This window comes from Cotesia typhae, unplaced genomic scaffold (genome assembly GCF_013202065.1).
Source record: "Cotesia typhae breed Kobodo isofemale line unplaced genomic scaffold, CoteBio_Ctyphae contig_48, whole genome shotgun sequence".
Classification (NCBI taxonomy): Eukaryota; Metazoa; Arthropoda; class Insecta; order Hymenoptera; family Braconidae; genus Cotesia; species Cotesia typhae.
The window spans coordinates 5,421,222-5,438,680 of NW_027423756.1; the positions used below are offsets into that span (position 1 = coordinate 5,421,222).

The 17,459-nt window shown below is 31.2% G+C and overlaps 1 protein-coding gene across 4 annotated transcripts in view; it reads left to right on the plus strand.

Moving 5' to 3' along the window:
• The window catches only part of Tio (zinc finger domain-containing protein tiptop), a 173,446-nt gene that overhangs the window by 89,507 nt on the left and 66,480 nt on the right, over nucleotides 1–17,459 (plus strand). Inside the window, exon 1 of one of the 4 annotated variants that reach the window (XM_074247118.1) lies at nucleotides 15,639–16,205. The exons of the other annotated variants lie outside the window; for them this stretch is intronic. The gene's annotated coding sequence lies outside the window, so the exon portion shown is untranslated. Of the gene's footprint in view, nucleotides 1–15,638; nucleotides 16,206–17,459 lie in introns of those variants that run through there. 4 annotated transcript variants of the gene reach the window in all.

Consider the following 17,459-nt stretch of genomic DNA (forward strand, 5'->3'; position numbering starts at 1 on the left):
CACACAGTTTTATGTGTCGGTATCGGTATGCTGCAGTACAAGCTACTCGGATTCCAATTCGAGTGCCCAGGCAACATCGTATTGACTGTAATTCCGTTCAATGTTGCGCGTGACGGATGGATCAGTGTCAATTGGCCATTGCGGTGGTTAAAATAAAAAAAACTACCGGAGCAGAATCCGAATCCGAGTAAAAATATTTAAAAATATAAATTAACAGCAGATATCTTCGGTATTCAACCATGTATTTTCATTCCTCTAAATCTCCCGCGTTTGTTGACGCCCGAAATAAATGGAGACATGATAATATCGGAAATCTAGGTCGACGTATATCTGTATCTATATCTCTATAGTATACAATATTGTACTCGCACTACTGAATTACCAGCTGTTCTCTTTCTCACTCTTTCAGTCACACAGGATATAAACGTCATCATCAAGGTATTAAAGTTGATTTTTTTGATGGATTAATTCAGTTTTTAATTTTTTTCATTGTTTGCAAAATTTTTTATTGGAATGTTGAAATTTATGGTCATATATGCCCATATTAGGACATCAAGCCATAGCAAGCCAGATATTCTTGATATGACCAATTTCAGAGTCAGGCCTATGTACACAGAAAAAAGAATTTACTTGAATCAAATAAATAATTTTGAAGAATTTAATCTTCTTGACTTGATTATAAAAATTCTTAAACTAATAAATTTTCCTTCGTTTAAGTAAATTTTACTTGATTCAAGAATATTTTGTCTTGATCAAAAACAGTGGAACTCTTCAAAATTATTTTCTTGGTTTAAACATTTTTCTCTTGATTCAAATTATTTTTTTTTCTGTATATGTACGAAAAGAAAATTTCTTTAAAAATTACCGTGAAAATAACAGTAACTGTGGGACCTTCCGCAATTCCTGATCTAATTACAATTTCTTCGATAATTATTTACAAATCCAATGTCAAAAAATATAGAAAATTACCATCAGTTTGTATTTTAGTATATCTGTAAAAATTAATTAAAAAGTTAATCTTATTAAATTAAAATCTATTTTTTTCAAAGTATAAAACTTATACAATTAACAATCATAATCCATAATTAATAATAATGATAATGAAACGTTCAATAATAATTATATTTCATGTGTGTGATAAGCTTATTACTTTCTGAGGCTTTACTTTTTACTGGCCAAGGTGTGTATACTATTTTTCTGCTCGACGTAGCCGGAATGTGGCAACTTCGTTTAGCGCAGCGGCCAGAAAGTTGCCACTTTCCGGCCGGAGGGCAGAAAAAGTAATATATTTATTATCCTCGATTAAAATGAAGAGTTGAGTGTACGGTGATGCAGTAACAGAATCAATAATAAACTGATATCGATATCCTTCATTGATGATCTCTGATGCAAGTTTCGCAATTAACTTTCTATCGAGTATACTAACTACTGAGCGAAAAGGAACAGAATAAAATAACAAACAAGAAGGGATATGGATATGGATCGAAGATAAAGAGGAACAGAAAGATCCAATGAATTCGTGTCTGGTAGTCGTTGCCTTGAGGATGTCGGACCATAAACTAGTAATAGTCTATGGGTTTTGCACCGGTTATATTTTTTTTATTTATTTATCTCAAGAACGTCACCGTCGATATTTATGGTTTGTCCGAGAACCAGAGGGCTTTGACGTGAATTTACCAGAACTTGTATACTTGTAACTGAGTATACAAGTTAAAGACACTTGGGCGTAAGTCTGTCAGCGTTCCTTGTGTTGTATTCTCATGGACACGGAGAATGAGAAAAGACAAACTGAATTAACAACTTGGGAATATAGTATAACTTCTTTTGAGAATCAAGCTAACCCGTGAAGTCGGTAATAAACGAGTGTAAGTAACAAACACTATACTTGTGTCTTTAATGACTTTGCTGTCCGAGGTCCGAGGTGCAGCTTGTCGAGACCATCCAAATAGCCTGATTTGATAAAAAATTTTTCTTTGATAAAAATATTAGACTTTTCGTAATGCGAAGAAATTTTTACTATTTTTATTATTATACTATGGTTCGAAACGTATCCAAAACGATTTATGTACCATCAAAAAAGATAATGTTATCAAAATTAACCCCACAATTTTTTAAATTATTAAAATAAACTAAAACTTTTTTTGATCAAGCAATAAAAAAATTTCCGTAACTTTAAAATATGATAATTTACAATAAAATTTACTATTTACGACATTTAAAATTTTTTTTTAAAGACTCTTTTTGTCCCTGAAAGATTGGTATCTTAAATAGTTGCTAATTCAATGTAATTTAATTATAATTAATAAAAACTGAACTGGAATTCTCTTTTTATACACAAAAATGAAAAAAATTGTTTTATTAGTAAAATTTCTCAAATTAATAAGCTAAAAAGTTGCAATAGCAAAATATATCCACTTTACAGGAAATTGAAAAGGAAATTCTAAATGTCCTATATATTTTAAATGAAAAAAAAATTCAAATAAAAAAAAATAAGAATTAAATAAAACAAAGGGCTCAAATTTGTAGAAGAAAATGTTTATTTTACATTAAAATATTTTGCGGTGAGAGTAAAAAAATAGTCTATGAGGTATTACATATATGGTTTTTTTTAATTTAACGAAAATGATGAATTTTTTAATTTTTCAAACTTTTTAAAAAGTTTCAAATAGAATTTCCTGTCAGAAATTCAAGCATCAAGAGTTCTTAGTAAGGAAATAAATCTTGGTAGATGCTAAGTTCGGTTATACGATATCATAAAAGAAATCACGTGAGGCCGAGGGTGGACGGGGGGAGAAAGGAGCTGAAATTCGCGATCAGGTTTGGGCAGCTGTCTGCAACCACGTCACTCAGCTTCACGTCGGCTCAAGAGCCAATGAATGCTTTTCATTATGAGTGGTATCTTTGAGCCGATCTTCCACGCAACCCTTTCACTTGTTCCTCACCCCACTCCACATATCTGCACATCTATACGTATATCTATATTTATTCTCATTTCACTTAATTCGCTCCCGTGGGTCCTACAATTATACTCGTACCCGAGTCCGATTATTACGTCTCCGAAAAACTTGAGAACAAAAAAAATTATACCGAATCTAATCTTACTATCGAAGAAGAATGTCAACGGTCAATCTTAATTGAGTGATCATCATCACATGTGAGCGTTCGAGTGCGCTATAAACGGGTGTAGAGAAACGAGGAGGAGGAGGAGTGAGCGTAATAGCAACGTATCGGTGTCCGCGCGCGGGCCAAAATTGATAGCTCGCTCGACGAAAGGGTAATTCGCGGTCTACCCTGTGTATCAACGCGCTCTGCAACAGCTTATAGATATATGTTCATATGTAGATTGCAGATGTATGTGTGTATATATAGTCATCTCTCTCGATCGCTCCGAGGGAGAAGGTTAATCGCGCTTAACCATACAGTTATACGGTACACACATTTCCACAGAGTGAATCTACTGCCGGCGCAGTATGTTAGCATGTTAATTTATTCGGTGGTTCGACGCGTTGTATCAACTCACGATCCACCTTATACTCCTCATCATCGCCATATGCCTGTCAGTTAATTTTCATTGGCCGCACCACTCTCGGCAGTAGACTATCAGCCCAAAAATTATCACCCACCATTAGCTCGCTCTATTCTAGATAAATTCAATATAATGTTAGCAAGTTACAATACAGAGTACATGGCAATTTTCATTTTTTTTTTCCTTCAAAGGATTACTGTTTTTTACTCATATGTTTTGGAGCAAAATTTGGCATCTTAATTTTGGATTTTTTAGGATAGCTATGGGACCAAAATTATGAAAAGTTTAATAATTTTGGGATAAATAAATTGTTATGAAAGTTAGGAAAAAATTCTACTTGTAGTAATTAAAAAAATGAGTGCAATTTTTAATAAATTTTTTTGATTGCCTTGTATTTGAAGGGAAGTAAGAAATCATCAGGTTTTTGCTGATTTTTGGATCATCATGGATGAGTAGAAATTTAATAAAATTAATGGAAACTAAATTATTACAATTAATAAATTTATAGTGAAAATATGAAAAATTACTGTTAATTTTGATTCACGAAAATAATTATTAAATTTTTTTTGAGTGATAAAATAATTCTGGCTTTAAAAAAAAATTGTTTTAAGGCTAATAATATTTTCATCTTCCTCGTTAATTCTCTTTATTTAAGTAATAACTTTTTTCTATAAGTACGATAAAAAAAATGTTATTCACTAATATTTTTGAATGTGAGTGCAAATTGTTTGCAAAAATACGCTTAAATTTTGTATTGTGTTATACATCTCTTTTTAAATTTGACTTAATATTTTTCAAGTTAATCTGACATAAATAAAAATCATTGACTAAAAAATTGAGTAAACATAAAAGTAATCTTTTACATAAAATTTTTAAATTTTATCTGCAAATTGAAAGCATATTTAACAGTCTACATTTTAAAACTATTTAACATATTTTCAATAAGTATGAATTAAAAGCCGCACCGTTTAGTCAAACTAGCTCCATTCATGTAAAAAATGCAAAATTTTCTACATCATACAATTTAATAAATAACATAATACATTTTTTCTGTGATAATTTTATTGAAAAAAGTTCAATGATCTTCAAAACTTATTTACAAAAAATAAAATTCTAAACCCTCAGTAATATTTAAATTGCCCGCCGAACCTATCCCGCAACAAGATAAAACAACAAATTAATAATAAAATAAAAAAGTGAGCAAAATAAAACACTTATTAGGTATATTAAAAAATAATTTTTCAGTAATTAACCAGACACTGATCCCGACAGGTTGTTGTTGGTGTGTATCCATCAGATTGAATGCACGCGACCAACCAAATGAATATACAGCGAGCACATGTATAGCAGAGTAGAGCTCTCACTTTCAACGTCGTTTATAATATTATATGCTCTCTATCTCGTTTAGTTGTAAAACGGTTTACGGGATTTTTAAACGCAACACACATGTACATAGTTACATCACTTGAACCCTCTGAATCTGGCAGAGCAAAAATACCCACACACATTTCCACATACTCATACAGCCTGAGGACTTTTTATTTACACACACTTTTTTAGCTTGGCTGGAACAACTCTTGTGGGGAAGTGAAGCGGTAGTTCATTTGACAATGTTGTTTTGTATTTGTTATTTTTTCGGGCGTTTTTAATCCCCTTGTATTCGCCAAGGATTAATTATTATTCTCCATTGGTCTACGCGGTACGCGGCGATTAATCCCGAATTCACACTAACACTACAAAAAAGAGCAAGTGATTAAATAGGATAATTACTCCGGCAGAGGGAGGCTTAATAAACTACAACACTGTCCATGTGTAGTAGGTACATATATGTGTGGTAAGTGTGAATGCAGCTGCAAAACCGGTAGTGAACTGCTCGCACTCTTCTGGTATTAGGTATTATATTGTATATATAATGTGTCCTGCGTGGGTGATCCTTAGTGACGACCATTTTCGCCTTTGCTTGTTTTATCCCTCAACTTGCTCAACACTTTGCTTTATTAGTTGTGATAATTTAATGAAAAATAATTATTTGATTTAAGAAAAAAAATTTACAGTTTGATTTCATTAAAATATTTAGCTTTCTTGATACAAAAAATTAATTTTTTAGTCAAATTGTAACTCTAGGATGAGAAGAAAATTTTGCATTCAATAATTTTACGCTTCAACAAAACACTTAATTTTTTTTAAAGATTTATTCGTTAAGAAATGGAAATAGTTTAGAAGTTGCACAATCTCACATTTTATCTCATATAATTATCGTGGCTCAACAGAAATTTTTAAAGACAATTTCTTTCTATGTTGGTTCAAATACTTTTCTGCTTGACTGAAATTTTTTTTTTTTTTTAGTTAAAATAGATGCTAACATTAATTTAAGATTTTTCTAATTTATTCCAAAAATTTGGTTAAAATTTCAAACTCTTGGAGTATTGTTACTTTTTATAACATAAAAAAAATCTTTAAATATTTTTTGGCCTCGGTGAAGCAAAATATTTGTTTTTTCACTTATAAATATTATCATATTAACTCAGAGTGACAACATTCTCAATGTATCTCCTAATTTAAATTAAACTATTAAAAAATGAATATTTTTTTCAATTAAAAAATTATTCTAAGTTGAAGAATTAAATTTTAGACTAATAGAAAAATTAACTTGATCCAAAGAAAAAAATTACAAACCAAGAACATCATTTTAAATAATTTAATTTTCTTGAATAAAGTAGAAAAATTTTTAAATAAAGTAAAATTTACTTGAACGACGAACAATTCGTAAGATTAAAAATTTATTTGCTTAATTTAAAATAATGAAATTCTTTTCAATAACGTTCTGAGCTTATGATTTTTTCTTTTAAAACAATTTTTTTTCAGTGTACCGATTGAAAGTTACAAACTTTTGAATCAAGTGACAATATTAATTGACTGTCGAAATAAAGATTTTGATTCAAGAGTTTAAAGACCAAGAACAGAATAAATTTTTTTTGTCTTTTCGGGTGAACAAATTGCTTTTCTTTTCATTAAAAATTTTTTTTTTATAAAATGAACAAGTACAAGTAAAGTGTAGAGTAGTTTCGCCGTAACCTAATATAAAGTACACATTTGAAGAAGATGATGTCGACAAGTGGTTGCCTATCACCACCACGATCCCGTTTCATCGCCTCTCAAGTTAGCACCAGTACATTTATATTTGTATCTGTGTCTGTACGAGTGTAGCGTATTAAAAGAATGAGCGATGTACGAAGTACGAGTAAGAGCTGTATCCGCGATCGAGATGCTGGTTACATATATATACCATAAGCTATAAGCAGGAGCAGAGCAAGTGGAGATCGAGTGTTGGAGTTAAAACCGAGAGGAGCGGGAGTGATTTATGCTAAATGTCGGTGATGCCGGCGAACTGGGGACCCGTATACGCTCTCAGCGGCCATCTTGGGGCCCCCCTCGGTCCTCTCGGGCCAAGAACTAACTCGAGGATCAGATTGACGTACCGCCGTTGATCGGCGAGCGATTCAGTATTCAGGCCCCCTCCACAGCCCGATGATGGAATACATACAAGCTCTTGCATTTGCCACTCGCACCCTTTCTCATCGTTCTCGCTATAAACAACTACTCCAATAAATATAAATACACACCGCACACTACACACCAGACATTCAGTCTTACATTAGTCTACACTGTACTGTATAATACACCTAAAAGATTAACGGCGAATTTATACTTAAAACAACATTGCACTGCTTCTTACTTCTCTTGTAGGTATTACAACCCGTCACAAAATTTTACGATAAGTACAAAAATGTAAGAAAAATTTTATTATGATTTTGCAATATTATATTTTTTTTATAGAAAATTTCTCGGTCAATTAATTTGTTTTATTGAATAAAAATTGGTTTGTTAAATGTTTAGACTAAACATAAATATTTAATAAGCTTTTTAAGATAATAAGAAAAAAAGATTTTGACTTTTAAAACTTAAAATTTCAAAATTAACACTCTTGTAAGGAGATTATTCAGCGATCATCCGCCATCTATCGAAGATATTTGACACTACATTTAATATAAAAATTTTATATGGGTATTAGTTTATTAAAAAAATCGACAAATTTTCTTTTTTTTCAAATGATACTAAAAGTACGTCAAAAAATAAAAATTTTAGTATTACTAATAATTATGACACTGAAGTTGAGAGACTTCTGATAATTTTTAGAATTTTTTTAACAAACAAATTATAGCAAGAAAATTTTATTTAAACATTTCATCTTTAGAAGCTCTGAAAAATTACAAATGACATTTTTATAAATAATTTTCTATGCCTAGTTCATTTTTTAAGAAAAATCAAAAAATTTTCAAGTGTCTGCTAATTTCAACCTCATTAATAATTAAACAATATAAAAAATTTCAAAGTTTAAAATTTCTTTGTCCCATATTATTAAAAGAGAAAAGTGGAAAATTTCAATTCGCGAGTTTTAAATATCAATATTAAAGAGTTCGAATTTTGAGAGTCTTGATTTTAACATTCTCTTGGAAAATTTCAAAATCATTTTGAAAAAAAATCAACTTTTGATTTTTCTAATCAATTTTAATGATCATATATTACCATATCAGGGCAATGTGAGCATATCAAGGCGTATCAAAAATCACATATGGACATATATGGTCCTATCAGAAATCTTTTCACGGGAAGTTCTTTAACTTTTATTTTTTGGAATTAAGAGTAAGAGGCTAGACATTTTTTTAGATGTACAGTAAATTATTTTTTGCTGGTCCCAGCATCCTCATCTTCATCCTCATCCTCATCCGGGGGTCCCTCGAGCCGGATTCCTGTCGGTCACTGGTCGCCAGATTTACGACCAAGAAGCTTATATATCTATCTATCTATCTCTATACCTATACTACATTATACTGTATGTTGAGAAAGAAATAAATATATAGGCGTCAGAATAATATAAGAAGTGAGGAAAGCAGAGACAAACTTTCGTGTGCAACAATCAAGTCACGCCATTTGTCACAAGGGCGCTTCCTACTCTTAATAACGTAAGGATCGTATAACACAGTCGTAGTCGTGCTCTTGCAACACGCTCCGACCTTTGCTTCCAGACTTATATAGAATTATATACAATAATAACAATAACAACAACAATAGTAAAAATAAAAAGTACGGTATGAACATGCCAGGAGCTCGTGATCTCTCATCGAGTGAATTTAAACTCTCCAATCATAACTGTTATGTAGTCATTACTTATTGCTTTAGAATTAAATTATTTTTAAATACAAGAAAGAATTTCTTAAGTTGCTTTCGGTTAGAACAAATAAATAACTGGTTGTTCCAGCATCAAATAAAGTTCCGAGTACAATGTACTTGTGTAGCAGTGGTAGAGAGAGTGCGATGATGATGATAATAATAATAATAATAATAATAATAATAATAATATGGGAAGGTAAGGACGAGGAGGAGAGGGTGTGAAATAATGGGATTAAATTCGCGTCGATTTACACAGTCTAGTGGTAGATAAGAGGAGACTCTTCTGGTCGTTGTCGCGTGGGCGAGCCCGAGATACGTCCGAGTTATGATGAGTACACGTGCATAAAATTCACATGAGATAAGATTAAGACGACCCGGGTCTATCATCCGATTTACGATTATCCTCTTATATACTATACATAGTCGTAGTATATTTGAAAATTCTCATTCAAAGAAAAGACAAGAGCAGGTATGATAAATTATGATTGAGACGTTACGGTGGAGCTTTTTATCTGCTGACATGTGGAACACGTAAACGTCTATCGATGCCTGTCTGATAAGATACATAACCGCCGATCATGATATACGCTGGGAACCAGGTATGGTTTGTGGATACTGGCAAGACTACAAGAAATCAAAAATTATAACAATACGAAGAAATTCTGATATTTGACCAAATAATACAATTTTTTTTTTTTTTTTAATTAGTTATAGAGGATAATACATTTTTATTTCTTATTTTTTTTATTAAAAATTAAGTTCATTATAAAGTTTGCAATTTTGGATTTTTGAAACTTTTTTAATTAATATTAAATTATTGATAGAAATAACAATACTTTTATATATATTAATATAATGATTAACTTGATTTGAGAGAAAAAAACTTGAACTAAAAAATAGTTTTTAATTTGAGTAAATTTTAGTTGATTCAGAAATTTTATTCAATTAAATATATGAATGGTAAAAATTGATTAGTTTTTAACTTTCGGATTTATCAACAAGCGTTAAAAAAATAATCTTTATGAAAACTTGCTTTAATGTTCCAAAAAGCTTAAATTTTTTTGAAAATTATGTTTATTATTCACAAACTTAAACTTCAGACAGAATGTTAGAAGTATACTTAATATAATACACAACTTGTATCAGCTAAATAAAAATTTAATTAACTCTCAATTTTTTACCGTGTACACTGCAAGAATAGATAAAGTAAAAGCAAAGGATTTCGAATTGATGGATAGTATTGCAACGGCGTGACAAGGCTGTCTTTAAACCACAGCTAAGGCATCATCGCAACAGCTATATTCTATTGCTCTTATTTCAAGCACACAGTATAGTAGAGCAGTAGCTCCTTTGTCTTGAATTCACCCTCCAAGAAAATAGCTTTCAAGCGGTCGTCGACAAATCTCGTGCTAAAGAAATAGATTTACGCCACAGTTACTATTTTTTTTTTTTTTTTACAGTTTATTTCTCGTCATTTGTTTGAAGCAATGGATTCGCGCATTGCCGCATTATTCGCGGGTGCTTACCGAGTGTCCTATAAGTTACCTGATTAAAGTAAACGAGGCAAGTTCTCGGTCACCACCGGAAGCCGGAGAGTTTCTTGCGTACCTAATATCTTTTATTCTCAATATTTTGCATATCAACAGGAGCAAGTTGTTGCTGGAACTAGTAGTAAAGAGTCTGCTAATCGGAGGCTTAACTCGGAATTACAAAGAGGGCTCTCCTTCAAGGACTTAATGCAATATAAGTGTTATATATACGAGTGTGTGGGATTCAAATTATTTAATATTTCATTTGTATCCATTTATTGTTATCTTTATTACGTATTTATAGATATCGAGATAAAGACTATATTTTTTTAACTTTTTAATATTGTTGGCTTAGGTCGAGGTGATTGTAATTAATTAACAATTTTTTATTTTTTTCCTCGATTAAATATCAATCGACTCTGATAAGTTTTTTTTAGTATCAAAGAAAGAAAAGTAATTTTTCAAATTTATCATTTTTGATTCGTTTTGAAGTATTTAATGCAATTTTTGAGAGAGAAATGATATTTAAATAATTGATCCATCGTAAATATTGGAATTTTTTATGAAACATTTTTGAACTGTATTTTTGAACGAGTTGTTAAATTTTGATCTAATTTGCAAAATCTAATACGATTTTTTTCAATACAAATGTTATATCACTACACTAAAAAAAAACTAACTTCAATCAAGAGAAAAATTCTTGAACCAAGAAAATAATTTTGAAGAGTTTAATTGTCTTCAATCAAGATGAAAAATTCTTGAATTAAATAAAATTTATTTAAACCAAGAAAATATCTTAGTTTAAGAATTCTTTAAAAATTATTTACTTGATTCAAGTAAATTTTTTTTTCTGTGTACAAAAATTAGTTAGTTGAATAATATTTAAATAATTATTAAGAGATTTTGAAACTTTTATTTCAAAGTCGTTCTAATAAATCTTTTTGAATATATAAAGGCGCGTCCACATTTGATAGAAATTTAACTTTCAAAATTTAAATAAAAAAAAAACAACTTTCCCAACTTTAGAAAAATTACAGAAATTTACTATAATTGTATCGATTCAAAAATCATAAAAAATGCTTTTGCGTAATATGAAGGAACAATATTTCTTCAGAATAATTCATAATTGAGTCATAATTCTCAGAAAGTCGTTCCCGGTCTTTTTTCCAAGATCTTGTATTAGTGTTACCATCTAAAAGAATGTCAATGTTTGACACATATCTACACTTCGATACGAAAAGTGATCCGTCATAAATTTTCTTAGATTCTCAAATCATTAAAATTCTCTTTCCAAAAATCGGACTAAAAACAATAACAAAACTTTTTAACCGAAAAGTCAAATTTTACAATAAAGTCACTAATGTCTTGAGCTTAGACAATTTTTCCAGTAGGTCCGTGCTCACGGACTCTTTATTGAATATATCAGATTATTATATAGCCGGGAGGAAATTTTAGGGGGTTTCGCCGACGGCTAACAGAGCGAACGGACAGCTCTCTTATTTATGGCGACCATACTTGAGATATATGAACTGGTTCCCGTCGAAAGTTCGGGATGCATCCACTTTAAAATGCGGTAATATACATACACAAATCCAAGTAGAGGCCAATGCGGACAAGGTGTCTCTACCATGCACATAGACATGGCGCTTGCTCACACATACGAGCCAATACGCGAGACCTAGAGAATCCGAGAGGTCACCACTCATGTAATGTCGGATGAGCTTCATTTATTTCATCCATCTTTTATAAAGTTTTTTCATGGATTTTATTTCCATCTTAACCTCAGGCGTGCCCTTGAGCTCCCCCGCCCTCCATATATTTCACACACACACACACACAAACACATGCAGCCAATGATCTTTCATACACTATACCGTCCAGCTCCACCTAGAGATTGATATAAACAAGCTTATAAATAACAAATCTGTATACAACACAACTTGCTCTATAAATTATCAGCCGCGTTATATATGTATTATTTAATGTCTATAGTTTTTCGCCTTTATCCTCGGAATTCGCGGTGTCTCTCGATTCCCACGTCCTCTTCTCCACACTAGATTATCGACTCGAACCAACAAACAACATCATTTTATCTTTATTCTTCTTTCACCCCCCTCTCCGCTTATTTTTTCACTCAGTCCTCTGTCGCCGGTAGTTGGTACCATCAAAACTTCCGTACAGTTTGTCTAATTTATATTTATTGCGCACCCCACCTAGTATATGCTATACGAGCCTGAAAATTTCGTCATTAATGTATTAGTGAAAAATTTTTTTATTTATAGGCGATTTTGAACTGTTACTTTTTCAGTGAATTTTCTTTATCGAAAGCTAACGGAAAATTGGCGGTAGTATAGCGTCCAAATATAGAACTATACTTGAAAATGACGTTTTCTATGTTAAAAAAATAAGTTTGCTTGAAAAATTCAATAAATTACAGAAAACAAGTAATTTAAAAATACGAAAATTATTTCAAAGAACACTGTTATTTTGCTGTAAGTAAACATAAAAAACATTCATCTTGGTTTAAAATTTTTTTCTCTTTATTCAAATTAAATTTTTGATCAGTAGAGTAATTTATTTATGTAATATACCTAGAAAAATATTAAAAATTCAAATTTTCACAAAAAATGTCGCACCTAAATCAACTAATTTCTTCTAGTGTGCATAATTACTGTTTGACTCTGTACCAAAAAAACAAGTTGACTTAAATAGCCAATAGGTGGCTCTCTTAGTATAATCCTGATTATTTTCATCTCCCAAAGATCGTTCAAGCTTCCAAACTTGAATCGACAAAACTTTAAAAAAATCCCAGTGGATCCCTCAGGACTTTTTCTGGGGTGTGTTTAGTCGTAAAACAGTGTTCCTCAATGGGTTTCCACCATAGTCGAGGACAACCCGAAAGCTGAGAGAGATAAGATTGTTTAAGAGAGAAGGAGGCAGAGTAGTAGATAAATAGATGGATGGGCAATATTATAACTCACTGGCTGTCATCCTGTACGGGCGAGTCAGGCTGCTAATCAGACCTTTCTCGCTCTCACCCCTCTTATACCCTTCACGAAAAATGGATTTATTGCCGTCCGCCTCGACTTCGGCACGCTATCAAGCTCCCTGATCCGTGGAACGTAACCATCGTCGTTGCTATATATTCTCTCTCCGTCTCTCTTTCTCTCGGAGAGAATTCCCCTCACTTAAATAATATCAAGCCTTATATTGTGTATCGTATAACTTACAACGACAAGGAAAAAATATCATGGCCCTTCGTTATGTATATTCTTTTCCTCTCCCTTTCAACAAATACAACTATAACCATATATATCTATATATTCCTATATATATGTTCGTTGATGGGTACTCTTGTAACACCGAGCAAAAGAGCCTACTCTATCCTAAATATTTTATCTCAAAAATACGAGCGCAGTAGGTAACGAATATAACGTCAGAACAAAATAATAAGAATAAATTATTTATTATTTATTATATATATGTTATGTATGTAGTATGAAAAGGAGAACTCTACAGAAGAGAGGAGATACATTACAGCGAAACAAGGATAATTAATGGGGCTGAGGGACAAATATTAATAAATTTAAGCTAAAATATAAAATTATAAATTGTAAAGTGTTAAATAGATTTGACAAAATTTATAGATTTAGATTTTTTTTTTTTATTTATGTATGTAACCAGCCGTTTGGTTTTCAATCTTTGCTCGCGGTCTTCGTGATATGACACGTAAATATAAACAAGAGAGGAAAGATTGCACCTGCGTCTTTACTTGATCATTCAGCGGCTAACGAGCGAGGGTTGAGGTTACGTTTGTTTAAGACGCGCACGCTGTTAACTTCTGCGAGATTATTTACAGCCTTTACTAGCATAGGGAGTTTTATGGTTTTATTTAGGGCAATCTTAGAAAATTTTAAAACGAAGCAAAAAATTTTATAAAAAGCTTTGGAGCAAATAGATTGAAAAGATTTATTTTCGGATAAAAAATTGTAACTAGTTTGAAGTTTGCAAAAATTTTGGTATTTTTTGGAACAATAATTTTTTGAACCATTAAATTTTTTGTTGAAATAAAAATTATCTGGTGTTATATTAAATTTTTTTAACGAAGAAAAGTTTCTTGTTTAAAGAAAAATGTTCCTTGGGCTTCAGAAAAAATCTTAAAAAAGTCAAAACATACTCATTTGTATATTTATTAAGAGTAGTGAATTAGAAATAAATTTTTGTTACAAAAAAAGTATTGATAAAAGTTCTTCAACAAAAAATTTGAATGAAATTTTTGTACTCTAAAAAAAATTTATTTAAGGAATGTTTTCCTAATTTTTTTTATAATTTACACAGTGTAAATCGATAATTAAATAATAAGTGATAATTTAGAATTCGATCGATTGATCTTGAGTTATAAAAATTTTTTTCAATTCAAACTCCACATTTTAACATCAAATATAAAGTAATAAATTTATATACATTTACTACAGAAATTTATTTTATTTTCATTTCTAAAATTTAAAGTTTAAATCGAGAAATGTTTTTTTTTTTTTTTTTTTTTTTTTTTTTTTATTATTATTTTATCCAAGGAAAAGTTCAAAATAAAAAACTTGAGTGTACAAAAAATTATTAAATTGAATCAAAATTATTATTTTATATAAGAGAAATTTTATTGAACTTTTTCAATGAATTTCAATTTTATGATAATAATTTTAAATTATCAAAAATTGAAGCTCAAAATAAAAATAACAAAAATGAGTTGAAATTGTCAGTAATAAATTATAAAAAAAAAATTTAATAAAAATGTAATTGTTCTATTTCTAATTATTTAACAAAAATAAACAAAACGGAGAAAAATTCAAAACTTAAAACAAGACCAATTATTAAATAAACAAACAAAATAGAGAACAGAAGACAGACGAGTAGACTAGATTTGGATCGCGGGGGTGCGGGGTCGAGAATAAAGTACGCGGTTCAAAAGTGTGGCGATAAATGAACTAGTGGAGAGCAAGTAAAGAGAGGTATAAGGTAGAAGGTGCAGTAGGGGAATAAAAGACTCTTATATCCGAGAGAGACGGACATATTTATAGCTATAGGGCCGTATAGCAGAGGAGTTAAGGGTTCAAAGCTTCAAGAGGGACGGAAAGGACCGAGGCTCTGCGAAGAGGAAGAAAGAGTCGTTCCAACTGTCAAGGTGGGATGGGGGCGTGGGTGGAATGAGAACTTTCTGGTGGGGAAATCCGCGGCGCCCCTCCCCGGAGTGGGGATAGGTCAGGGCCGCGGGAGGAGAACTCGCCAAGTGGTGGGGAGTTTCAGTCCTCGGGCCGTCAGTTCACCACGTGCTGCCGTTGTGTCAGGGTGTCTTTCAGCACTTCTGCCTTTTCATATTTTGCTCCGGTAGTTTCATTCAAACTCTCATCATTTTCGTCCCGGCAAATTTTTCAAAGGATTTTATATTACAAGGGTGTTAATTAATTTTAATAATGTGAAGTTTGAACTACTTAAATTAATAAATCAATTATTAATTAATTGATAAATTAACGAGTGAAGTTTTCAGTAGAAAACGATCAGTTGCAATCAACTTTAAAATTAACCAATTAATAAGATAGTTAATGGTGAGTGAAGTGGAATTTACATTGAGTAAAGTAGTGCGCAAAAATAAAAAAAGTAAAAAGGAGTAATTGTAGTTTTTAGTCAAACGCCCTTTTTACTCTCCTTACTATCAGCTAAGCCGTGAGTGGCCGCAGCTTAAATCAGCGGCTATAAAAATAAATTTATATTTGTATGAATAATTGTGGAATGTGATTAAATGGTTTTATTGCGGAAATATATTGTGCAACTTTATTGCAATTTTTTGGCATGGGGTTGACGTGACGAAATTCAGCATCTCCGGCGCGACTGACGTATTCGTCCGACTGGAGCCACTACTCGCGGTGAGTTTGTTTATAAAATTTAATTCAAATTATAAAAAAAAAAGATTTTAATTGTTGTCTTTGTAAAAATGGAGACAAAGTTCGTATAAAATCTATCCTTTACGGTGAAGAGTGTTGCGTAAGGTGTGCACAGCAGGTGGCCGATTCATGATGGGAAATCCACGTGAATAAGAGCAAGAACTCGCGAGTGGGGAATTAAAAACAGAAACAAAGAAAATGTTGAATAAAAAATTAAAAAGAGAAAACTCGAGTAGAGGAAATTGAGAGAGAAAAATCGCGGGCATTTAACACGTTCAAAGAGTTGTAGTAAATTGAGTAAACTTGTTCCTCATTCATCTCGTGCTTCGTCTGGATTGTATATATATGTATGTTACTATTTTATTCTCTCTACTCTGGTTTACTACTGTGACTACTGCTGCCACCGCATGTTAGTTTAGTGTGTGTAATAGGTAGTCTGAATAGTCCAAATAGCGGTTTAAATGTCAAATATAGATTTTTTATCGGTTGCATTTGCGTATTGTCAAATAAAGTGCGTACAATATGTGCCGGTGGATATCGGTAAATTTTGGTTATTTTCCGCGCTCGCTAAAACTCAATTACAATCGACTCGCTGGCTCTATATACTAATAGAGTAGTCGTGATTGCCCGTGGTCGCCGACAGTTAACGAGACTTAATTGCATCCTACACATTTCAATAAGAGATAAAAAATTCATCACACGTTTTATTACGTATTTTAGAGGAAAAATTTGTGAAAAAATACTTTTTTTAACCAAGGATGATATGTTTGGGTCGAAATAAATAATTTTCTTGAATTAATTATTTGTACAGCATAAAAAATTTTCGTTTATTGTGTCAAAAAAATTTTGTGTAAAAAATATGTACTCGTCAGGTACTGTTACACACAATTTATGTACAAAAATTTTTCTGTGTTGATTCAAAATATATTTTATATCTGACTTATGAAAATTTTTATTTAGATTTTTTTATTATTAGCTCAAATCAGTCAGAGGAAAAAAAAAAAACGAACCGAAAAAATTCAAAAAGGTTTCTTTTTTTTAATGAAATTTTTGGTGAGAGTGAACAAATTATTCTTTAATCAAATATACCAAAATTAGTAAAAAATGTTTAAATTAATAAAATATATTTTCCATTATTTTAATCTAAGAGTAACAAATATTTTTTAATCAATTTAATACTTGAAAAAAGAAATTTTGAAATTCGCCAGGATCTTGTATAAAAAAAAAAAAAGTTAA